Here is a 27464-nt window from a genome sequence, read left to right as displayed (position 1 = left end):
CACATATATCAAGGTCATGTTAAGCTCAACTTTGATTATCACAGATCATAAATTGATTGCAAATTAATTTCGAACTACTAAGATACTCATGTTCTAGTTCAAATAATTAGACACAAAATGAGCAGCTCTAGTAGAAATGTTTTCATCATCTGGGATGCTAAACCACTGTCTGGAATAATGGACATTTGGCAAAACCTTGAACAAAATTTCTGTAGACAACTGCTGACAATTTAATCTTGATAATGTACATCTAAAAGGTATTTTGTTAAGAATAGCATCTCTGGTGCTCAACAGATGTTGGATAAGACAAAATCAAATCCTACATCTGAAAAAGCAGATGCTAACATTATTTGTCAAAGGTTAAAACACTGCTGCACTATCAGTTGTTGCAATAAAAGTCTTCATTCTATTTTCTACCACTGTTGTACCTAAAATGTTGTTGTGTCTCAACATCTGCTTTCTAAAGTCTGTCCACTACTGATAGTCAACCTCTGCTCTTCAAAAACAATGATGTTTAAAATCATTGTTCCATCCACTGATACACCCACTGCTTCATTTAATTACCGTTGTAACTACTGATGCCTGATCCATCAGTGGTTGTCAAAACAACTGTCCTCCATTATTCATCGTTCCATCAGGGGTTGGCACGTGGTCAGTTTTTAGCCGTCGGATCATTATAACTGCTCCCACATCAGCATTCACCTTTTTCCTAAATAAAACCCTGCCCTAACACCAAAACAGGGTTTTACTGTCGAATTGAATTCCTAAGTTCTCTTCTTATAGCAGTTTCCCTCTCATAACTCCAAAAACATTCTTCGATCTTCTTCATAAAAAATGACGAAACCAAAATCAAAAACAAAATCAAAACCATCATCTTCCTCCACAACAGCAGATGCCACTCAAATGGCCGTTGAAACCACGGAGATTCGCTACAAAGCTCCACACAACTATGTGGGTATACTCACAAAACCTACCGATAACCACACCTTCGACTCCATTATTGACATCTTATATGCGTCAAAGTACAAAACTTTGATAACAGCAGACGCTCCCATTTACCTTGATACTGTGACAACTCGGACTTTAGACTTGCTTGGATGTAACGTTACGTGCTTATACGACACTTTGAGTTAACGAATGTTATGATGTTACGTACTATGTGAACTTGATTATATAATTATGTGAGTACGTGTGTTATTATGTGCATTGTGTGATATATGTTTGCATATTAATCGAGCCAAACCCAAACCGCACATTAGAACCGGTCACACAAGCCTTTTGGGCCACACCTTGTATACGGATCCATTAGGCAGCCGAGTGGGCTCGGCCCACTCCCCACTCGCAAACACTAAACCCTTTGGTAAGGGTTTGATTCTCATTGTTGTTACAAAACATAACACACACACAAACCCTACTTGCTCTCTCTCTCTCGGCTAGCCTAGAACCGACGGCGAACAACTCAGAGGATCGGAGATCTTGCTCTTCCATTCGGCTCACTTTTCTTGTGTTTGATCCTATCTCCCGGTTAGTATGTTATCCATTGATGTGTGTTGTATATGCTCGGCATGTTGATGATGATTTGGTATGATATTATGACTCTATGTTTAGGTTAAACCGATTAGAGTCACATAATAATAAACTAGGGCCGATTAGATTATGTTGGCCGATTAGATTATGTTGTTTATGCTTGGTCTTCGGATTGATTGTATGATGATAGATATAATCAGGTTTTGTATGAATGATAATCGGTTAGGTTGCATGCTAGTCCGATGATATGTTTATGACTCGGTTTAGATTTGTGTGCTAATCCGATTAGTTGTTTGATGCTGTTATGAACATGCTAATGATGATGATTGTGAAGGTGTTATGAATATGATTGAATGCTGAATAAACATTGTTTGATCTGATTTCCGAAACTGCCTAAGTTGTTTGCTAGAATCACGGAATGATTGTTGCAGGAATTATGGAAACCAGTTACACACACACGGTTGCGACTCGGTATCACTAATTGCGAGTCGGTACCCCACTCGAGACCACACAACAACATCAGCCGGAACCATGGTTGCGAGTCCCGTTGCGACTCGTAACCGGACCATGATGAGCCGAAATCACCATTGCGACTCGCAACCTCCTGTTGCGACTCGTAATCTCCTGCTGTGACTCGTAACTCTCGGTTGCGACTCGAGATCGCCGGTTGCGACTCGAGACCACCTTTGCACGTACACTGTTTTGGGCTTTCACTGTCACGAGCCCAATCGTTTGGGCCAAATAATTGGACTTATGACTGTTATGTTATTGGACTGCTTATCTGTTTGGGCTGATATGTTATTTGGGTAGATTACCTTTCGGGCTTAGACATTGGATCGCACAAGGTTAATATGTGGTATATAATTGGGCCGGGTTATGTTGGGCCAGGGTTAGAACGCACAAGTATGCTCTTGACTGCTAAGTGTTACCATGTTCTATGTGTGCTCGAAACATGTTATCTTGTATGTTCTATACGTGTATTACCTCAGTCAAAACCTGACTTGCATAATAACCATGATAGGACGTGGTTGACCATTTACTTGCTACCATGGTTGTAAAACAAGGTTTCCAAGGCCGAGTACTCCCCGAGTAGTAGCTACAAGGCAGGCTCCCGAGGCGACTTTCTTTGACTCCGCCTAATTACTCGGAGTCGGTCAAACACGGTCAACCTCGACCAGAATTGGATTTAGTAGGTCAACTCGGGCCTAGTTTGACTTAAATAATAATATAACATAATTTCTATACCTATCATATTAAAGAATGAATATCATTTTCACGTATTTTGTTATAAATATTAGTAAATTTGTGTTATTTGACATATATTTAATCTCCAAAAAGTAATTTCTTTATAATTTAACATGTCCGAGTACTCCCCGAGTACTCTCCGCGTAGACCGAGTACTCTCAACTCCCCGGTCGACCGACTAGGGAGCGCCTAACGACTTTTGCAACCATGCTTGCTACCTGTACTCTTTGTGTATCTGCCGAGCAAACCAAGGTGAGTTCACACAGCCAAGGCATGGGATTCCCGGGTTGGGAGTTGGGTTGGATATGTTGGATATGGAATGATTACACGTACTTACGCATTCACTAGACTATAGACCATCGTCCTCAGGATAGTCAGGACACGTTACGTAAAGCCTACGTAACCCAGTATTTGCCATTTGTCTCCCGGGTCGGGAGGACACGTTACGTAAAGCCTACGTAACCCAATACCTTCTACTGTCTTCCGGGTCGGAAGGACACGCTGCGTAAAGCCTACGTAGCCCCCACGCGTACCACTGTCCTCGGGGAAGGGCACGTCACGTAAAGCCTACGTGACCCAGTACGTATTCCTGTTCTCGGTAAAGAAGAACACATGGTTGGAAGTTAGTCTAGTAAGTACCACTGATGAGAAGCCCTCATTAGTAAGGATAAACATGGGAAGCCCCCACCGATAATATAAACACAAGGTTTGGGAAGCCCCCACCTTTAGTACACACTAGTATGGGAAGCCCCCACTAGTATACTTATGCACTATGTTACGAACTTACTTTCTGTGAACTCGCTCAACTAGTTTGTTGATTATTTGCTGCATGCCTTGCAGGACCTTAGGTACATTATGGAGCTTGCACAGGGAGGAGCAGGTCGTTGTGGGATTTGGATCATGAACGATATCTGAACTTATAACTATTTTGAGTTTACATTACTATGCTTCCGCTACTTAAACAATGTTTGGTTTTGAAACATCAATCATGTCATGATGAATTACGTTAATTACTTTGATTATTAAATGCTATGTTTGATATGATTGATGGCTTGATCCTGGTCAGTCACGCTCCCAAGCGGTGGTACTCCGCGGGTGGATTTTGGGGGTGTGACAGATACCCAGAGAGAGTTCTGGAAAAATGCCACCTTTGAAAAACAAGGAGATATCATCACAGCCATCAACTTCTCGATACAGGGTAAGAAGGTACAAATCTCTCCAAAATCCATCTCTGAAATCTTTAAACTCGATGATTTGAAAGGAAAAACCTCGTTTACTAAAGACGAGTTGAAAAAGGATTTCATGAACAGGGGCTATGGAGAACAACCGAATAGGGATACCCTACAAAAGGGTTATTTCCCTTCTGCACCCAGATTTTTATTTCACACACTACTAATGTGTGTTTCTAATAAAACAACGTCTTTTAATGAAATACCAACAAAAATCCAATGCCTGGGGTATGCAATTTTAAACGATAAAAACTATAATTACTCCCAGGAAATATTTGATGATTTGGTAAAAAAACATTGATAATAAGGCATTTCTGCTCTTTCCAAGATTTCTAAGCTACTATTTTGAACAAAACTTTTTATGAAAGCAGCTAATTGAAGACTACAGAGGGCTTGCTTGTATCCCAAAAGAGGAAGAATTTGTTGAGAAAGATGCAAATTTGCCCAAACAAGGTGTCTCTTTCAAAATAAATTGCTTAACAATTGAAACATTTTCAAGAATGATGGCACCAATAAAATTGAAAGCAAAAGAGCCTGAGCAGATTTTAGAAACTGCCACTGATCCTCAGGCAACCTCTGCTGAGCCCACTGCTCCAGGTGATCAAAGTAGCACACCCACTGCTTTGAAACCCACACCTGCCACCAAAAAGACAAAAAGAAAAACATCCAGAAAACCCACCAAACCCACAACAAAGGCATCTCTGGAAGATGAGATCCCAGAGACAATGCCAGTGACAGCACAAAAGTCACCAATAACCACTGCTGCTACTTCCTCACAGCAGTTGGAAGAAAGATCTCAACCCCAGCCTCAAACTCCTCTTGCATCCTCACAAAAGGATCAGGTTGTAACCACAGGGACACCAAATTATGAAGCTCTAGATCCGCTCGGATCCATCTTCCACAGTCCTGATCCCAAGGACATGCCTTTTTTAACACGCATACCCTCACCAATCGTAATGCCACAATCAATAATACCCCTGTTGCATGCAGTAGATATTGCACAGACACAAACCAGTTCCTCTCTATCACCCATTACTGAGAGTATACCTCCACAAGTGACTGGGTCTGATGCTTATACCTCTGCTATCCCAGCAACAGCTGAGGAGGTTATACCCCCTGAGTTACAAGTAACTCTCGATGGTAGTTCAAGTGGAGCAGCAACTACAACTGATGGATCAACAGATCTTCAGTTGGACAGTTGTTACATTAATAAGACTCCCTTGAAGGCAATTTCTTCCATGGCAACATCGATAACCACCAGTGAGTTAATTTTAACCACCGGTACCATCAAAGGTCTATCGAGTGCTGAAGAAAGAAGTCCCTAGTATCAAGAAAAAAGGGCATCAATGGATGATTTTTGGGACTCTGTTCCAAAGTCACACATTGGTACAACCACCACTGGTGGGGATTCAGATGATCCTACAAATGTAGGTGATGATTCAAAATATCAGGAATTGACGAAAAGAGTAGAAAAACTTGAAGATTCAGTTGCTAAAATTAAAGACATGGTGCAAGAAATTTTAAAAGCTCAGAAAGCACAAGCTACTGCTGTTCCTGATCAAGCACCTGCACAACATGCATTTGCTGCAAATGAGCTTTGGAATATTTTTCAACCCATGCTTGAAAAACAGCAACATATGGCTGATCAAAAGCATGCTATTCAAGTACAAATGCTGACCAACATGGTGGAATCAAGGTTCAAAGACACTCAAGTAGATATCAAGGCTATAAAAGCCAGCATACAAAAGACTGCCCATGGTGAAAAAGTTCCATCTTCCATACTCTTCATGGATATACCCCTTGCAGATAATGCCAAAAAAGGGGAGAAAATCAAGTTGAGAAAGAAAGGAATAGAAGATGGGCTGTATATTGAACCAGAAGAACAAAAACAGTCATCTCAAACCACAAAAACCAAAACTTCAATTCAAACAACTGATACATCAGCAGTTACAAAAACTCTTGTCAGTAGCCAAACAGCTGCCATATCATCAACACACACACCTCCAACACACACCACTCCATCACATACCATCACAACCACTGTTCTACCACCATCTGTGTCTACAGCACAGAAACCACCATCACCATCAAAAACAGCCAAACCATCATCACCCCCTGCCAAAAAGCAAAAGACAACAGATGTTACAACATCTGTTGTAATGGCAACAGTGGTTGAAACACCAGTTGTTTCAACTACTGTTAGTCAACCACTGATCACCACTCAAACAACTGCCATCATAACCCCTGCTCAAAAGCAGAAGACATCTGCTGATACATCAGTAGTTGTAATGACAACAGCAGTTGAGACACCAGTTGTTTCAGCAGCTGTTAGTCAATCATCCACCACTGCTATCACCTTTCCTATATCACAACCAAAGCTTCTCAGTAGAAAAAGAAAGCCAATACCTTCCAATGAGGGAATACATGATCCTAATGCTGCGAAATATCCATTGGAAATTCAAGCTCTCAAAAATGAGATGAGGCAATTCTTTACAGAAGAAGATCCTTCAAAAAGAAGATTCTCCTCACTCATGGCTACATGCCACGAGAGGATATGGATGATTATCTCAAAATAAAGGCAAGGCAAGCTAAAGTAAAAGCTAAGGTTGACAGTGAAAAGGAAAGTCTAAGCAAAGAAGGCATTGCTAAAAGACTGGAGTTCTATCTTTCAAAAGTAAAGCAGATAGAAGAATTTGTACAAGAGTTAAACAAAGAAAAGGCTGATCAAAAGAAGAAGTTAAGTAAACAACTTCTAGCCTTCATCATGAATGAAAAATTCTATCCTGCTGAAGAACAACAGTTTAAAGAATGGCCATTAGTAGCTTTAAAGCATGAGGCAGAAAGGATTCAAAGAATCAAGAATGATCCTTCAAAAAGGAAGAATGCTCCAAACTGGAGCAAATACAAAAAGCTCATTGCTGACCTCACTGCTGAATACAAAGGAAAGAAAAAGGAGCTTGTAGATGCTAAGATGGACACTGCTGAAGCCATGTCAAAATGGTCTAGGCAGCAGACTGATGAAGCCTATGAGAGGCTAAAGAAAAGGAAGAAAACTGTTTTAGATGCTTCAAAGAAAAGAGAACAAATGATGAAGCTTGAACAGAAAATTGAAAACCTCAAAACAATGTTAAAATCAGCAAACAATCCTACTCTTGTGTCAAACCAAGATGAAGGTAAACAGCTGACTGAAGAAGAGGTCAAAGAAAAAGAAGCAGAGTATCTCAAGGACACCATCTTAAAATTGGGTCTGAAAAAAGACAGCTCATCAAAGCTTCAAAACCTTCTTAAGAATGTACTAAACAAACCTGCATCTCCAAACAATGCAGAAGACAAGACAGAAATTGAAAGACAAGAACTTATTGAACAAGAAACTGCAGAAGACATAGCTGCAGCAGACAAAGTCATTGAAGAAGCTTTCAAAAGAATGTCTGAAAGTCTGCATGTGTTTTCAAGGCCATCTTCCCTCAACTCATCTGAGAAGAAATCTCTCCCAAGAAACCCACTTGGCTTAAAAATACTAAAGTGGATGTCTGATCAAAAGACCCACGTATTGACCCTAGTCAGAGCCAATGGCGAAGTGAAGTACATATCAAGGAAAGAAGCACTAGGCCTTAGTGTTGAAGATTTGCAGGATCTCCTTGAACTTTCACTGTGTAGGGATGAGGATGACCAGAGTGCAAAGGAATTTGAAGCTGAATTTAAGAATCAAGCTACAGCACTCTTGATGAGAAATAAAGGTCCTGAATAATGAAAGGTTTTGGCATTATCTGTTCCAGGGGGAGATTGTTGGGATTGAACCCTAACAGAGGAACAGATAATGTAAAGCCAAAACCGGGTCACATCAGTAGGACTATCAATAAGCAACAGTTTACTCTTTGCTTTCCCCTTGACAGTGGTATTCTAACAGCTGATGGATCTTAAGTGCTGCTCAACTACAACAACTGATGAACTAAACACTGATGATACTCTAAAAGACTGCTGAAGACAAACACTGTTGCTCTATCTACTGCTGTTTTTCTAAGTACTGCTGAAGACTCAATCACTGCCCACTCAAAGACTGATCACCTTTGAAGAAAGCACTGAAGTTCAACATCAGTGCTCAGGCTACAACAGTGGAACATGAAGCAGTAGTTATCTCAAGTGTGTATTATACTGATTATCAGATGTTGTATATCAGTAGTTTGTATAGAACAGTGTTTATTGGTTGTTAGGTCGTTAGATGTCACTATCATGGTGACGTCAGCCAAGATGCTTCAGTGGTTTGGACTGCCTATAAATGTAACAGTACCCTGTACTGTTACATTTGATTTGACCGAGTAGATTCTTCTTCTCCAGTCTAATCCTTTCATCTTGTGCAACCAACCTTGGGGTATCTGGCTGAGGGGGAGCTTAGTTTCTGTAAACATGCTGTAATCATTTGCTTTGTATTTTCAATCATTCAACTCAATGAAAAGCACTTGTTTATCAAACTATTTTCTTCCTTGATTGTGTTTACAAAGTTTGCTACTAATTTCCGCTCCACTTTACATTGTTACATATTCATTGATCTGTCAAGTTCATACAAACAAACACAATCATGAGAGCCTCACATCCTAACAGTTTCTTATCATATCATCGATACGCATATCATTATGTGATAATGCTTCTCGACTTATTGGTGAAACACATCCTTAAATCATTAGTGTGGGTCACATTGCGAGTTCCACCACTTCCATAAATAGGTTTTAGTTTAAAAGCTATTGACCTTTGATGTATTCGATTTCCTCGAATGATCCTATATATAGTCAGAGCTTAACTAGCCTGTTGTATAAAATTTTCAGTACACCCTTCTTAGAGCGATACTTTCAATTGAACCCTATTCCTTATTAAGGACTTAAGAGGGTTGCGATTTTTATCAATCCTTGATTTTCCGCCGACTACTGGCAAATTTCAGATGATTATGGATTTGTATGATTTTATTCGTTGTTTCTAAGGCAACTTTTATGTAACACCTCGAATTTTTGTGTCCAATGATGTGTTAACACGTGTCATTTGATTACACGTGGCATCTATAATAAATAAAGGACTAATTTTGACAAACCTTGAAAGTATATAAATTCGAGGGTTATAAATGTCAACAAGGGTAAATATACTGAATAGTAACCCTAAATAATGCTTGAACCTTCAAACGAATAAATCATAGATCATACGGAAGCGAACCGCGGAAGAAAGTGAGAGATTACGAGCTACAGGGGTTAACTGTGTCAACATGTTTAATTATACCTCTGAGTGACCCTTTAACGTTCCCAGGGCTTCGTAAAAGTATTATACGCTCACAAGAATATACAGTATAAATTCCGCGAAGTTCCGTTTTAAAACGAAAGAGTTATACTCGCATTCGTATAAGAAGGGTTAAAAGCGTCAACAGTGAAAGTTAAGGCTTTCCAAATAATTAATAAACTAACCGGGGACTTAACAACGCGGGTAAATAACACGAGGCCCCTATCGGTAAATAACCGAGGGCCAAACCGCAAAGTTACCCCTTCAAACCCGAAAGGTCAGGTAAATCATTACGAAAGATTTCGTTATTAATTACCGGATTCTGATAATCATTACAAAAGATTTAAAATTTCTGGAAATCTGGCCTCTCGCGACCCGCGTTAAGTAGTCGCCTAAGTGTAGGCGGGTCGCGAGCCTTCTAAATTACGCGCCTGATATTTGAATATCAGGCGACCCGCGTTAAACAAGCATGGAACTCCCATGCGGGTCGCGTGGGACGCCCAGATGCAGAAAGTTGTAACTACTTGCCTTTTGGAGCCTTTGAACGATCAAAACCTCAATCAATGAGGCATGGGCACCCTACACTTGACCCATATCACTTAGGGACACCTGCCCATGATCCATGATCAAATGTAGACTGAGTTGTGATGATCTTGTGTGCTTTCTTTGGCTATAAATAGCACATTATGCTCATAACATTCACACAACACAAAACACACATCTCTGATCATTCTAAGAGCTCCCAAGCATCCATCTCTGCTCTATAAGCAAGAACACACTTCTGTAAGTCGTTCATAACCATTTTGGTCTTGCATTTCCATAGTTTTAGCCTATAAACACAACCGTCGTAACTAACGGTTGTCATTACAATAACTTGCAAATGGTTCAGTCTTATGACGAATCAAAAGTGGTTATGAGTTGGTATTTATGTGGGCAATAAACCTCTAAAAGGGTTCCCCCTGATCACCACTCTAACTATGTCAAATATCGAGTCAAACGTGCGGTTAAAAAGTCAACAGAAAGCTATTTTAGCGATTTATGCATAATCTGTAATGTATATGTTATGAAACCTGTTTTGACACTTATAAAACATGATATTAAGTATATAAACTTGTTTGCGCTCGTTTGAATCGATCATTTGCTATATTGACCCGGTTCGGAGCCGAATGTCGCAAAAGTTTGACTTTTGCTTTGACTTCAGTTCTGACCCGTTTTAGTGAGGTATAGATATTCCTTAGGACTCTATTAGGACCAGGTCACATGTTGGTATAAACCTCGGTGATCGGTTCATGAGTTATCCGAGTCTTTTGCGCATTTCCGTCATTCGCCTAAAAGTTGACCGTAACGGCCTTTTGAAATTAAAACGAGTAATTCGGACGCGTGAACGGACCAGAACCTTGCTTATTAAATTATAAGCATGTCCGTAAAGTTTCACGTCAATCCGAGGTCTAGAATGAGAGTTATGCTAAATGGCGCATTTAAAGTAAACTTTAGTAATTAACGGCGCAATTAGCATAACGCCCATCTAACCCAAGATTTCGTCACAAAAACTTTTACCCACTGTATTAAAATAATATTTTGGGAATTTTAAAGATTTTTAATAATTTTTACCTTGCTCATAACCTGCGGTTATGGCTACGGTTCGGTAAATACCGAATATGCCCTTTTCGGCCAAAACATGAGTTCTACAAGGTCTTTTGACCCGATTTCAGTTGCTACTGATTTTAAATAATAAATAAAGTATTTTAAGCTTTATAAGCTGTTCGGGAAACGCAGATTTCCTGTAGAACTCGAAAAGCTCTTTAAAAGTCTTTAAAATGACCGAAAAGCCCCTACGGGGCATAATATTAACTTAAACTCGTTACGGGCGTCACGGAAGGTATCCTACTAATACCACAACCCATTTAAGGCATATTGACTTAGAAAATAAGCGTACGACTCTCATGGTTAACCGTTTCGCCTATTGCGCGCACGGTTCGGCTTATGAAACTAGTTTTCATAAACTAGCCGATACGGGTCAAATTATATTATTTGAACCCCAAATTCCAGAGTGTGAACCATAAACCCATATAAAACAAGTCTCTGAACTTGTTGGGTCAGAATCACACTCCATTCTCGGTTTTCGCCTTTTCGCGCGATTAAACCATATCTATATATATCGGAACCAACCGGTCTAGGCTACGGCCATTATAAAGACTCGTTAGGATTCTAAGAGGTTAATTAAAACCTTCGTTCCAGATTAGGAGCCCCAGTAAAAGCTATCGGTGATTTAATCCAAATTAAGGAAATATACTTGCAAAGGTAAATACTTTAACTTATTTCCCCTATATGGGCTTGGGTTACGGTATATTAATACCGCTTGATTGAGCATTGTATTCTTCCATCGCTTAGGTGGTTAATTAAATAATATGATCGGCTCATTTAAACAGTTTTGTTTCTTATAAGCCTTTGGGGGGTTTAATGACCGTTGTCCCGGATATCCTTGGCATCATTTTACGAAATGGCCACGACCATCTACATCCCGGTGTAGGCGTACACCCGGTATAAAGTGTCGACATTAAATTAAAAGATGTAGCCGTTGGTTTTTATACTACGGTTTTACGCAATGTGGTGTGTCTATAAATCTTTAACCCGGCACGACCCGGGCTACTGAACGCATAAACGAACATGTAAAACGTTCACAAGATTTTATTATAATTTTCCCAAGTTATAAAAGAGTTTGTGCCTTGTGCATTCAAATCAATTTTAATAAACATTTTCAAATGTGTCAGTTGAATGTATTTACCAGTGTAAACTGACGTATTTTCCCCAAAAAGATTAAATGCAGGTACTATACGTAATGGGCTGGTATTAGCTTCCTAAGCACCGTACATAGTCTCGCAAACTCGGTGCTGCATCTGAATGAACAATATTTTATTATTTTTGATCCGCTGTGGATATATTCAACTTCTGTAATACATTTGATATTACAACCAGAGGTTGAAGTTTATATATTTATCTTAAGCTTCCGCTGTGCATTATATAATTGTGTGGTTTGACTATATTGTTGCCAACATCGTCACGGTAATCCTCCACCGGGCCCACCGGTGAGACACGTGGAAATAGGGGTGTGACAGGTTGGTATCAGAGCCAACATTGAGTGAGTTAAACACTATCCTATTGTGTTTAATCTCAATGACACAATTGCACATACTTGAGTCTAGACAAGAACTTAGGACAAATTCAAATTTTTATTCCTATTTTGTCTTTTCTTTTATTATTGGAATTTAAAGTTTTATAAAGCAGGAAAATGCCACCTGTTATATTCCGAGGAAGAGGAAGGGGAAGAAGAGGCAGAGGAGAAATCGTGACACATCACGATAACGAAGCTGGACCATCTGGTACAAGACATCCTTCGATGACACGGAGCGAAGAGCCACAAAGACGAAGAGATCTTTACGAACCCGCGAGGCATTCCACTTCGCACAGCTCGACGCCATCCTACCGGCACTCCTTTGGACCAAACTCAGAGAATGATCCCAACAACCCACAACCTTCCTTCGTACCTCTACAACGTTCGGTATCGACCCGGAATTATGACGACCCTACTCCATACTACATAGGTTAGTTTAATCCGGCTGACTACATACAGGAACCTTCGGGTTTTGTTCCCCTAGGGCCACAAGATCATTTCTCCGAGGACCATATGGATGAAGATACTGATCCAACTGAACCTGCGCGTGGTACGCCCACGCATCCGATAGAAGTCTCTGATGGGTCATCCTTCCATGGCACACCCTATCAGGGACCAGACAGTTTCCAAGCGTTGTTTGACCGACATGAGTGGTACTACACGCCACCTCAACAGACATCACAACAACCGCGACATCCACAGGATCCCTCTGAGGATTCACGCTTTGAGGCAGTTACGCCACCACCTCCGCCACCGGCACAACCAGTAATACCTGATCCGCCAAGGCGTAGGAGGACAAATGCTCGTATGTCTACACGAGGAGGAGGGGGTATCCACTTCAGCACTCCTCGACATTCTAGTAGTAGCCACTATCCGCCACTACAAGAAGAAGGACCTTCAAGTCCTATACAGGAGGCGAGCTCCGCACCAGCTGCACAAAATTCGCCACCATTTGGGTATGACCAACCCATACCTGCTTACACGGGTCCAACAGCTTATAACCCGTTCGAACCGTCACAAGCACAATACAACTACGGCTATGAGCGCGACCCATATGTGGTGTCGGCAAGATATAATGCGCGCTACCCTGACGGAGCACATGGAAACATGGGACCACCGGACTACTCAGCTCATGGGTATCCAATACCTCCCAGACCTCCAGTTCCGCAACAAGCGCCGCAACCACGTTTCTCTCCTCCTGAACAGGAAGAAATACTCCATCGACTAGATCGTGTGGAGAGAGAGTTCGAAGAAGAGAAAAAGAGCCACCGAGGATTTCTCAAAGGCTTGGCAAACCTACTAAAGGGCAAAAAGAAGAAACGTGACCATTAGCCCTTAATAATTGTACGAATGTAATTTCTACCTTGAAATAAGTCCCTGTGTGGACAACTTATCGTATTTCAGTCCCTACATGGACTTATCTTTTTAGTCCTTGCATGGACACCTATCTTGTATTAGTCCCTGCGTGGACTTGTCACTTAATTTAAACCTCTATGGAGGTATGTACTATTTGAAAGACCCGTTTAGGGCAATATGTAATTGTATTTGAGATTATGGAATGTATGTTATGAGTTTTGTTGTAATATGTATAAAATAAATCAAAACCAATCCTTTTTATATTGATCTGCCTAGATAAAGAATCTTAAAAGGTGAAACCTAGCTTGGTGTCTTTTAAGATCCAGTCAAGATGGTACGACCTAATTGAAAAGATTCTGATTCCCTGTTAACCTCTGTACGCATGTTAACATTCATGGCAGATGTGATTCGTTAAAATCACGCACGTCATTCTTATACAAAAATCCTTTAAGGATTTCAAAACCCAACTAAATGATTTATAAATCGTGGGTTAAATCACCAATGAAGGTGATCAATATTATTTAAAACATCCATTAGTGATGTAGTGCCTACGGGCCAGTATTATAAAAACATCCATTAGTGATGTAGTGCCTACGGGCCAAACTTATTAAAACATCCATTAGTGATGTAGTGCCTACGGGCCAGTATTAAAAAAAAACATCCATTAGTGATGTAGTGCCTACGGGCCAACCTTATTAAAACATCCATTAGTGATGTGGTGCCTACGGGCCAGTATTATAAAAACATCCATTAGTGATGTAGTGCCTACGGGCCAACCTTATTAAAGCATCCATTAGTGATGTAATGCCTACGGGCCAATCATATTAAACCATCCATTAGTGATGTAGTGCCTACGGGCCAACCATATTAAAACATCCATTAGAGGTGTAGTGCCTATGGGCCGTAATAATTGTCTTATAACGACAAAAGACAGTGGTAGTCTATGACTCTCTGTCAGAAAGAGATAAAAGAACCACGGTTCAAATCTCTATGCCTTTGATTCTCTGAAATCTCGGCTAATATTATAAAACATCATCATGATTAGGCTTTATGCCGCCAATACTATTTATATAGCTGAAATAGGATATATTCAATTCCTAATATGTAACGAAGTAATAAGTTAACCAAATATGGTCTCTGCACCATGGTTGACAAATTGTCATAAAAGACGATTATATAATAATCTCCTGAATAAAATTTTGTTATATTCTGTAACAGATTCAAGTTACAATGGCGGACCCCAACGGAGAGAATAGCCATACTAATGATGATGAATACGACAATACGCCAGTACATTTGACAGGCGCACAACTGAAGGCTCTGATTGACAATGCTGTTCAGGCAGCTCTTGATCGTCAATATACTGAGTCCCAAGGCAGAACCGTGTCAAAACCACCCTCTAAACCAAAGACACACTCCAAACCACCCTCTGAACCCAAGAAAGATGACGACAAACACTCGTCCACTGAGAACAGCGTTCATCGCGATAGAGAATATACTGATGCATCAAATGCTAAGGGTTGCACTTACAAATACTTTGTATCATGTAAGCCCCGGGAATTTACAGGGGAGAAAGGTGCTGTTGATTGTATCACCTGGCTAGATAAGATGGACACTATCGTGGACATCAGCGGGTGTGCAGCGAGGGATGTGGTGAAGTATGTGTCCCAATCATTCAAGGGCGAGGCCCTGGCATGGTGGAGGGCGTTGGTGCAGGCATCTGGTAAGTCTGCTTTGTACAAAATGACATGGGAGGAATTTATTGCTCTCATTAAGGAAAACTACTGCCCTCAGCATGAGGTTGAGAAGATCGAGGCTGACTTTGTGTCACTGGTGATGACGAACCTGGACTGCCAGGCGTATTTGACGAGTTTCAATACTATGTCTCGTCTGGTCCCATACCTTGTGACCCCAGAACCTCGAAGAATCGCCCGTTTTATTGGGGGCTTGGAGCCCGCAATAAAGGCGAGTGTAAAGGCCTCTCGGCCGACGACCTTCAGGTCAGTTACTGACCTCTCCTTGTCTCTCACCTTAGACGCTGTCCGTCTGAGGACACTAAGGAACAAGGAGGCTGAGAAGAGAAAACGTGAGGATGATACCTCACGAAGATCAGGGAAGAAGCACCGTGGAAGCGGTGAAGGCAAAAGAGGGTCGGAGGCAAAGAAGGATGGGCAAACTGGTGAAAGGCCCAACTGCAAGATCTGCAAGAAACCCCACTCTGGGAAATGTAGATTTGCATCAAACTCACAGTCGCAATCAAAGACTCCTTCCTGTGGACTATGCAAGTCCAAGGATCATAAGACTGTGGAGTGCAAGAAAATCAAGGATGCAACCTGCTATGGTTGTAATGAAAAAGGGCACATCAAGAGTAACTGCCCAAAGTATGCCAAGAAGGCGGAAGAAACAAAGAAGTCAAATGCGAGAGTTTTTCGCATGGATGCAAAGGAAGCAGTCCAGAACGACAACGTGCTTACAGGTAATTTTCTCGTAAATAATATATTTGCAAGAGTACTATTCGATTCTGGCGCTGATAAATCCTTTGTAGACCAAAAATTTTGCCAACTACTAAATATGCCTATCAAAACCCTTGATATGAAATACGAAGTAGAGTTAGCAGAAGGCACGATAGAAACCGTCTCAACTGTTCTAGAAGGATGTGAAATGTCCATTAGGAACCATTCTTTTCCTTTATCTCTACTTCCCTTCAAATTAGCGGGTTTTGACATTGTGCTAGGCATGGACTGGTTATCCCATAACCAGGCCCAAATCATTTGCGGCAAGAGGCAGATAGTTTTAAAGACTCCGAGTGGTGAATCCCTTACCATTCGAGGAGATACGCAGTACGGATTGCCCGAAGACGTATCTATGCTCAAAGCTTCAAGGTGTTTAAACAGAGGCTGTGTAATTTACATGGCCCAGGTGATAATAGAAGAACCTAAGCCGAAGATCGAGGATCTTCCTGTCATTTCTGAATATCCCGAGGTTTTTCCTAAAGAACTACCTGGTTTGCCACCAGATAGACAAGTGGAGTTCAGGATAGACATCATTCCTGGAGCGGCTCCGATAGCAAGAGCACCTTACAGGCTAGCTCCAACGGAAATGAAAGAACTGAGGACCCAGTTGGATGAACTGCTGGCGAAAGGTTTTATCAGACCTAGTTCATCTCCCTGGGGAGCTCCTGTCCTGTTTGTAAAGAAGAAGGACGGATCAATGCGGTTGTGCATTGACTACCGAGAGCTAAATAAAGTTACCATAAAGAACAGATATCCTTTGCCGAGGATCGACGATCTGTTCGATCAGCTGCAAGGAGCGAGCTACTTCTCAAAGATCGACTTAAGGTCGGGCTATCATCAGCTAAGGTTCAGAGATGAAGATGTACACAAGACTGCATTTAGGACTCGCTATGGTCATTACGAGTTCCTAGTGATGCCTTTTGGGCTCACAAATGCACCGGCTGCGTTCATGGATCTCATGAATCGCGTCTGCAAGCCGTATTTGGACAAATTTGTCATAGTCTTCATCGACGATATCCTTATATATTCCAAGAACCAAGCAGACCACGAGAAGCACCTCCGTTGCATTCTCGAATTACTACAGCGTGAGAAACTCTACGCCAAATTCTCGAAATGTGAATTCTGGCTACGAGAGGTTCAGTTTTTAGGACACGTTGTGAGTGAGCGTGGTATCCAAGTGGATCCCGCTAAGGTAGAGGCAGTCATGAACTGGCAAGAGCCAAAGACACCTACCGAAATCCGTAGTTTCCTGGGGTTAGCAGGATACTACAGGAGGTTTATTGAAAATTTTTCGAGGATTGCTGCGCCCTTGACTTCTTTGACCAAGAAGAAAGAAAAGTACAATTGGGGCCCAAAGCAGCAAGAGTCCTTCGAAATCCTGAAGCAAAAGCTGAGCAACGCACCTGTGTTGACATTACCTGAAGGTACTGATGAATTCGTGGTTTACTGCGATGCATCGCACACGGGCATGGGATGTGTGCTTATGCAGAAGGGCAAAGTGATTGCCTATGCTTCAAGGCAATTAAAGGTGCACGAAAAGAATTACACCACCCATGATTTGGAGTTGGGTGCCGTTGTATTTGCACTGAAGTTGTGGAGGCACTACCTTTATGGTATTAAATTTGTGATTTATTCTGATCACAAAAGCCTCCAGCACTTGTTCAACCAGAAAGAGTTGAACATGTGGCAACGCCGTTGGATGGAAACTCTGAATGACTATGACTGTGAGATCAGGTATCATCCCGGCAAGGCGAATGTAGTCGCCGATGCCTTGAGCAGAAAGGAAAGGGTAAAACCTATTCGAATCAATGCCAAGAGCATTGAGGTCAAGAACAATTTAATTGAAAGGATTTTGGCTGCACAGCGAGAGGCTGTGTTGGAAGCTAATTATCCTAATGAAAAGTTAGGAGTAACTGAGGAGCAGTTGACTCTTAGCAAGGATGGAATCCTTAGATTGAACGGACGTATATGGGTTCCGATTTATGGAGGACTTCGAGATGTTGTTCTCCAGGAAGCCCATAGTTCCAAATACTCAGTCCATCCTGGTGCAGACAAAATGTACCAAGACTTAAAGGCAAATTATTGGTGGATAGGCTTGAAAAAGTCTGTAGCCGCCCACGTAGCAAAGTGCTTGACTTGTGCTCAAGTCAAAGCCGAGCACCAAAAGCCGTCTGGCTTGCTACAACAGCCTGAACTTCCCGAGTGGAAGTGGGAATGCGTAACGATGGACTTCATAACCAAGTTACCCAAAACCAGGAAAGGAAACGATACAATATGGGTCATAGTTGATAGGCTGACGAAATCAGCTCATTTTCTACCCATCAAGGAGACATATAGCTCCGATATGTTAGCTCAACTTTATGTTGATAAGATTGTAGCCTTACATGGCATACCTGTGTCTATTATCTCCGACAGGGATACTAGATACACATCTCACTTCTGGAAGAGTTTCCAGCAATCTTTGGGCACGCGTTTAAACTTTAGTACGGCTTACCATCCACAGACGGACGGTCAAAGTGAGCGTACTATCCAAACGCTAGAAGACATGCTTCGTGCATGTGCAATCGATTTAGGCGGTAACTGGGATAAGAATCTACCCCTGATCGGATTCTCCTACAATAATAGCTACCACACCAGCATAAAGGCTGCGCCTTTCGAGGCATTATACGGTAGGAAATGTAGATCGCCTGTTTGTTGGGCGGAAGTAGGAGAGGTCCAATTATCAGGACCAGAGATTGTTTTCTAGACAACGGACAAGATTGTCCAGATCCGGGAACGTCTCAAGGCTGCCCGCGATAGGCAGAAAAGCTACGCTGATCCAAAACGTAAGGATCTTCACTTCGAAGTAGGTGAAAAAGTGTTGCTTAAGGTATCACCCTGGAAGGGGGTGATGCGTTTCGGCAAGAAGGGCAAACTGAGTCCGAGATACATAGGACCTTTTGAGGTCATTGAACGGGTCGGGTCAGTCGCCTATAAGTTGAACTTGCCTGAAGAGCTCAATGGAATTCATAATGTGTTCCACATCTGCAATCTCAAAAAGTGCTTCGCCGATGAATCATTGGTGATTCCACACACAGATGTGCATATAGATGAGAGCTTAAAATTTATAGAAAAACCTTTGTCGATTGAAGATCGACAGGTGAAGAAACTTCGAAGAAAGCACGTACCGATTGTAAAGGTCAAATGGGATGCTCGTAGAGGTCCCGAATATACATGGGAAGTCGAAGACACAATGAAAGAAAAGTACCCCTATTTATTTGAGTAAATCTCGGGTCGAGATTTATTTTAAGGGGGTGAGGATGTAACACCTCGAATTTTTGTGTCCAATGATGTGTTAACACGTGTCATTTGATTACACGTGGCATCTATAATAAATAAAGGACTAATTTTGACAAACCTTGAAAGTATATAAATTCGAGGGTTATAAATGTCAACAAGGGTAAATATACTGAATAGTAACCCTAAATAATGCTTGAACCTTCAAACGAATAAATCATAGATCATATGGAAGCGAACCGCGGAAGAAAGTGAGAGATTACGAGCTACAGGGGTTAACTGTGTCAACATGTTTAATTATACCTCTGAGTGACCCTTTAACGTTCCCAGGGCTTCGTAACAGTATTATACGCTCACAAGAATATACAGTATAAATTCCGCGAAGTTCCGTTTTAAAATGAAAGAGTTATACTCGCATTCGTATAAGAAGGGTTAAAAGCGTCAACAGTGAAAGTTAAGGCTTTCCAAATAATTAATAAACTAACCGGGGACTTAACAACGCGGGTAAATAACACGAGGCCCCTATCGGTAAATAACCGAGGGCCAAACCGCAAAGTTACCCCTTCAAACCCGAAAGGTCAGGTAAATCATTACGAAAGATTTCGTTATTAATTACCGGATTCTGATAATCATTACAAAAGATTTAAAATTTCTGGAAATCTGGCCTCTCGCGACCCGCGTTAAGTAATCGCCTAAGTGTAGGCGGGTCGCGAGCCTTCTAAATTACGCGCCTGATATTTGAATATCAGGCGACCCGCGTTAAACAAGCATGGAACTCCCATGCGGGTCGCGTGGGACGCCCAGATGCAGAAAGTTGTAACTACTTGCCTTTTGGAGCCTTTGAACGATCAAAACCTCAATCAATGAGGCATGGGCACCCTACACTTGACCCATATCACTTAGGGACACCTGCCCATGATCCATGATCAAATGTAGACTGAGTTGTGATGATCTTGTGTGCTTTCTTTGGCTATAAATAGCACATTATGCTCATAACATTCACACAACACAAAACACACATCTCTGATCATTCTAAGAGCTCCCAAGTATCCATCTCTGCTCTATAAGCAAGAACACACTTCTGTAAGTCGTTCATAACCATTTTGGTCTTGCATTTCCATAGTTTTAGCCTATAAACACAACCGTCGTAACTAACGGTTGTCATTACAATAACTTGCAAATGGTTCAGTCTTATGACGAATCAAAAGTGGTTATGAGTTGGTATTTATGTGGGTAATAAACCTCTAAAAGGGTTCCCCCTGATCACCACTCTAACTATGTCAAATATCGAGTCAAACGTGCGGTTAAAAAGTCAACAGAAAGCTATTTTAGCGATTTATGCATAATCTGTAATGTATATGTTATGAAACCTGTTTTGACACTTATAAAACATGATATTAAGTATATAAACTTGTTTGCGCTCGTTTGAATCGATCATTTGCTATATTGACCCGGTTCGGAGCCGAATGTCGCAAAAGTTTGACTTTTGCTTTGACTTCAGTTCTGACCCGTTTTAGTGAGGTATAGATATGCCTTAGGACTCTATTAGGACCAGGTCACATGTTGGTATAAACCTCGGTGATCGGTTCATGAGTTATCCGAGTCTTTTGCGCATTTCCGTCATTCGCCTAAAAGTTGACCGTAACGGCCTTTTGAAATTAAAACGAGTAATTCGGACGCGTGAACAGACCAGAACCTTGCTTATTAAATTATAAGCATGTCCGTAAAGTTTCACGTCAATCCGAAGTCTAGAATGAGAGTTATGCTAAATGGCGCATTTAAAGTAAACTTTAGTAATTAACGGCGCAATTAGCATAACGCCCATCTAACCCAAGATTTCGTCACAAAAACTTTTACCCACTGTATTAAAATAATATTTTGGGAATTTTAAAGATTTTTAATAATTTTTACCTTGCTCATAACCTGCGGTTATGGCTACGGTTCGGTAAATACCGAATATGCCCTTTTCGGCCAAAACATGAGTTCTACAAGGTCTTTTGACCCGATTTCAGTTGCTACTGATTTTAAATAATAAATAAAGTATTTTAAGCTTTATAAGCTGTTCGGGAAACGCAGATTTCCTATAGAACTCGAAAAGCTCTTTAAAAGTCTTTAAAATGACCGAAAAGCCCCTACGGGGCATAATATTAACTTAAACTCGTTACGGGCGTCACGGAAGGTATCCTACTGATACCACAACCCATTTAAGGCATATTGACTTAGGAAATAAGCGTACGACTCTCATGGTTAACCGTTTCGCCTATTGCGCGCACGGTTCGGCTTATGAAACTAGTTTTCATAAACTAGCCGATACGGGTCAAATTATATTATTTGAATCCCAAATTCCAGAGTGTGAACCATAAACCCATATAAAACAAGTCTTTGAACTTGTTGGGTCAGAATCACACTCCATTCTCGGTTTTCGCCTTTTCGCGCGATTAAACCATATCTATATATATCGGAACCAACCGGTCTAGGCTACGGCCATTATAAAGACTCGTTAGGATTCTAAGAGGTTAATTAAAACCTTCGTTCCAGATTAGGAGCCCCAGTAAAAGCTATCGGTGATTTAATCCAAATTAAGGAAATATACTTGCAAAGGTAAATACTTTAACTTATTTCCCCTATATGGGCTTGGGTTACGGTATATTAATACCGCTTGATTGAGCATTGTATTCTTCCATCGCTTAGGTGGTTAATTAAATAATATGATCGGCTCATTTAAACAGTTTTGTTTCTTATAAGCCTTTGGGGGGTTTAATGACCGTTGTCCCGGATATCCTTGGCATCATTTTACGAAATGGCCACGACCATCGACATCCCGGTGTAGGCGTACACCCGGTATAAAGTGTCGACATTAAATTAAAAGACGTAGCCGTTGGTTTTTATACTACGGTTTTACGCAATGTGGTGTGTCTATAAATCTTTAACCCGGCACGACCCGGGCTACTGAACGCATAAAAGAACATGTAAAACGTTCACAAGATTTTATTATAATTTTCCCAAGTTATAAAAGAGTTTGTGCCTTGTGCATTCAAATCAATTTTAATAAACATTTTCAAATGTGTCAGTTGAATGTATTTACCAGTGTAAACTGACGTATTTTCCCCAAAAAGATTAAATGCAGGTACTATACGTAATGGGCTGGTATTAGCTTCCTAAGCACCGTACATAGTCTCGCAAACTCGGTGCTGCATCTGAATGAACAATATTTTATTATTTTTGATCCGCTGTGGATATATTCAACTTCTGTAATACATTTGATATTACAACCAGAGGTTGAAGTTTATATATTTATCTTAAGCTTCCGCTGTGCATTATATAATTGTGTGGTTTGACTATATTGTTGCCAACATCGTCACGGTAATCCTCCACCGGGCCCACCGGTGAGACACGTGGAAATAGGGGTGTGACATTTTAGATCCTGATAATTGAACTTACCAGTTTTCTGTCTAATGATAATTGTTTAACATTCTATCTATACAATGTCTGTTGGTGCACTACGTCTATTGACTTCGTCTTGTATCATGTTATAGGATAGGATAGGTTAGAATAACCAGTGCACGAGGTTCGAGAAACGAGAAGTGGTAAATTAGCATGTTGGATCGCTTATGTGAACAATGTCCATAAAAGCGACCCACACTATCATGCTGGACCGCTTGTATGAACATTGTTCATATAAGCGAACCACATTATCTTGTCTGGATCGCTTATTTGGTTGGTCGTATAAGCGGTTCATGAATACTATAAATAGGTGCATGGTTGATTCATTTGTAACGGCTTGGAACTTGTAACGAAGTGCTGCCGAATTGCTTCCAGGTTGTAAACGTTGTCAGAATCAATAAAGTGAAGCATTATATTTAGTTTGAGCATCTAATTCACTGATTCCGCCTTTGAATTAGAGAAACGACTCTTCTGATCGACTCATTCAGGGTCAACGACGATCCAACAAGTGGTATCAGAGCTCAGGAGGAAGAGTTCAGCTTAAATTTGATCCGTTTTCTGTCTTCTACACCTTCTTTTTCGATTTAGACAAGTTTCCACAGTTAAAATCGGACGAATTTTTCACAGGACGTGTGTTATTGGACAATTACAAACCCTAGAAAGTTTTAGAGTGAAATTCGGACTAAAAATGAGTAAAACAGGCTAAAAACTAAGGATCGCTTTTTCGAACATTCAGGATCGCTCGAAAAGAAATTGTTTGAACCGCTCATTCGTACAGTATTGAGTCTGGACCGCTCCAAAAACTGCCTTGGACCGCTCGAACGAACGATATCTGGACCGCTCATAAGACAATCGTGAACCGCTCGAGTGACAATTTCTGAACCGCTCGAGTGACAATTTCTGAATCGCTCGTATGACAAGTTTTGGTCCGCTCGTATGACAAGTCCTGGTCCGCTCGATTGAACTTGTATTGGACAGCTTATAGATATATTGTGTTGGTTCGCTCATTTGTCATCAAGGCGTTCGCTTATTTGGTCCAATCCAGTTCGCTCATTTGTCAAATTGTTGATTCGCTCATTTGTCAACGTGGTCCGCTTATCTGACAAATCTGATTTCGCTTATTCGTTCAGTCTGATTTCGTCCAAGTATTTTCAGAATTTCAAGACATGGGTAATGATGATCATGATGCCTGGTGGAGAAGGGACAGTGCAAGATGGGAGATTGGCAAGCTGTATGAACCATTTCAAGAAGCATAGAGAGCTAAGAGATGGAATGAAGAGTTGGAGTGTTATTTGGATCCACAGGGGAATCCAGTGGTAGATCCGTCAAAAGTGGATTTTGATGCTGTAACCAATGTGTTTCCAAGTGAGCGTATTTTTAACACGAAAAGACTTCCGGATAAAAGCTATCTGCCAGAGTTGATGAACAAGTTGAGAGAAGTTTTTGAAGCTAGTTTACCGAAAGTGGTAGAAATGAAGAAGATGAAAGAAGAAGAGTTGAAGAAGATGATTGAAGAGGTAAAGACTGTTGCAAAGCTTGCTGGTGAAGAGAATCAAAAAGCTGAGGAAGAACAAAAGCCGAAAGAGATGGAAGAAAAAGTTGAGAAGATACAGGAGACAAAGGCAGCTGAGCACGCCGAGGTGTCAATCACTGAGGTAATCAAATCTTCTGGATTATCAAATGTTGAATTGGTTGTAGAAAAGGAAAACAAGTGCAGGAATTGCATTGAAAAGTGCAAAGCCTGTAATGAAAAAGAAGAAATAATCAAAATAAAAGATAATGAAATGAATAAGCTTGAAGATGTTTTAAAAATGAAATGTAAAGAAAGGATTGATACAGAGCAAAGCTTAAAATTAAAAGTTGAGAAATTAACACAGAAATGTTATGATTTTGAAAAAGAAAATACGGTTTTGAAAGAAAAATGTGACACAAAATGTGTTGATTGCATTGAGAAAGAATTTAAGTTTCTAGAGTTACAAAAACAGTATGATTCTTTAAAATGGTCAAGTCAGAGAGTACAAGAAGCTTATGATACTTTGAAGAGCCAAGTCAAAAGTTTTGATCAGAGATTGTCTGAAACTTTAACAACCAAAGAAATGTATGAAAGACAATTTAAAGAAAAGCAAATTGAATTAAACAAGCGAGTTGATGAAATTGCTAATCTTAAACAAGTCTTGGCTGAAAAAGAAAAGATTGTTACAAAACTTCAAAGTTATCATAACTCTTCGTACATTCTCGAATGTATTTTCAATATCACACCAGATGACAAAGATACTAATGATTGTAAAAAGGGTATTGGTTCAGAATTTCATCAGGTACCACCACCTTTGAGAGACAATTATACTTTTTATGATGAGGAAAAGGTGGCAAAGGGTTTGAACATAGTTGACCAATTACCTGAAAGTATCGATGTGACTTACACCAAATCTGATGATGCTGATGATTCAGAGGTGGTATGTAAGGTGGGTGATAGTGTTTTGAAAGGTAAGTCTGAATCACAGGATGAAGGTGAAGGAAATCTTTATGATGGATATCTGAAAGACACGAAATCTGAGAAGAATTTGAATGATGATTCAAAAGGATTGGTTTATACCATGATTGGATCGGACAAACTATTCTTGGATGTGGTTTTCCCGATTCAGAATGTGATTTCAGAAAAAATTGACAAAGTTTTCAAGATGGTTGAAATTGAGAAGTCTGAAATGTCGAAGTTTGCTGGTAAAGGTTTCAAAGGGTCTTCTAACAAACCTGGTTCTAAGAAGAAAAATATGAAGTCTGGTTTGGGGTATAAGAAGAAACATAATCAAAACAGAACTGAAAGGTCCAATTTTCAGACAAAAATGAATTTTGTTCAAGGAAAAAGTTTCACCGAAGAAGAAAAATTCAAAATTGGAAAACAATCTAATGCAGAGTTTGAGGCTATGAAAAAGAAACAACAACAGCCAAAAGATGTGTCAAAGAAAGTGTGTTTTAAATGTGATCAAATTGGACATGTTGCACGAAAGTGTCCAAATCCAAAGCCTGTTGATGTTGAGACACAGAAATCTGAGAGTGTGAAACCGAGGTCAACCAGATTTGATTCGAGACAAACTTGGAGGTATATAACAAACAAGTTTGCCTCAAATCAAAATTGGAAATCAAACCCGAACAGGTTTAACTTTAGACAGATCTGGAATTCTCACACACCCAGAATGAGAACATCATGGAGTCGGAAAACATCGGTTGGTGTGACAAAACCTCAAAAGATTTGGAAACCTAAAAATGTTGTTCAAACTCAAAAGGTTCAGAAAGAAACAAATTTTTACAAAAGAGGTACTCCGGAAGGTCAAGTGTGGTCTGTTAAGAAAAGTGTTGATTTGATGAAAGATGAGAATGTTGGCATGAAAATTGAGAAACAAAAACAAATTTGGAAATCAAAAACTGACACAATAAGTTCAACTTATGAGGTGAAAACGTCTGAGGATTCAGATGTGGTTGCCTATGATGCAAATTTTCCACCGCTCAAGGCTGAAAACTTTAAAATTCAGGTTGCTACAATCAAGGTTACACCTAAGGCTGCTGAGGCATGGGTGGACACCATGTTTGATTAAGTGGTTGGAATTGCCGGAGCTTCCTGGATAGCGAAGCATGAATCGGCATCTATCTTTATTGATTGAAATTTTTATGACAAATTGTTTGTGTATTTGATAAAGTTTGAATGTGCAGGTGCTAGATGCTGATGAAGATTGTGAGAGTGTTACACAGGAAGAGGTTGAAGATCCCTGGTTTTGGTCAGACAGGGAGCTTGTTTGTTGTTTAGTATAAATTTGAATTGTGTTTGATGATTGCTGTTTGTTTGTTGGTTGTTTGTTTGTTTGGTTGATGATTGTGATGTTTGATGTTAGTTTACTTTGAATAAGTGGTGATGGACTATGCCGAAACCCTCACGGCTGAACAAGCATGATTACTATCACAGGTTGAAGAACGGTTTTCTAACCGTTAAAATCAATGGGTTGTAAATCATGGGGGTATGTTATATTTTCTGCAAAACAGAGCATGAGATGCAGAAAATGGATGGCGAGACAAAGCTATCAGTATCGGTTTGTCAAATTTCTTTAATGATTTTGCATTTTAGGGGGAGAAAATTTGTCAGAAAATACAAAAACATTAGAAAATTTAAAAAAGCCAAAAACATGATAAAATCAAAAATTTGAAGTTTTGCGTAAAAAAGAGGAAATGATAGTACATCAGTAGACAGTTACAGTATGCTAAAGATTTGTAATAATTAAATAGCGTTAAACAGTCTCACTGATGATATGTCAATAGGTTTTTAGACACTTAGTAAACTTTTTCGGGATATAAACATAAAATGTATACTTGCTTATTTCGTGGGGAACACTACTTGGATACATAGGTAACCCCTGAAATCTCGTTTGAAAGGTCTCGTATTCTGATATACTAGGT

Source organism: Helianthus annuus, chromosome 5, assembly GCF_002127325.2.
Source record: "Helianthus annuus cultivar XRQ/B chromosome 5, HanXRQr2.0-SUNRISE, whole genome shotgun sequence".
NCBI classification, from domain to species: Eukaryota; Viridiplantae; Streptophyta; class Magnoliopsida; order Asterales; family Asteraceae; genus Helianthus; species Helianthus annuus.
Note: the sequence above shows the minus strand (reverse complement) of the source record.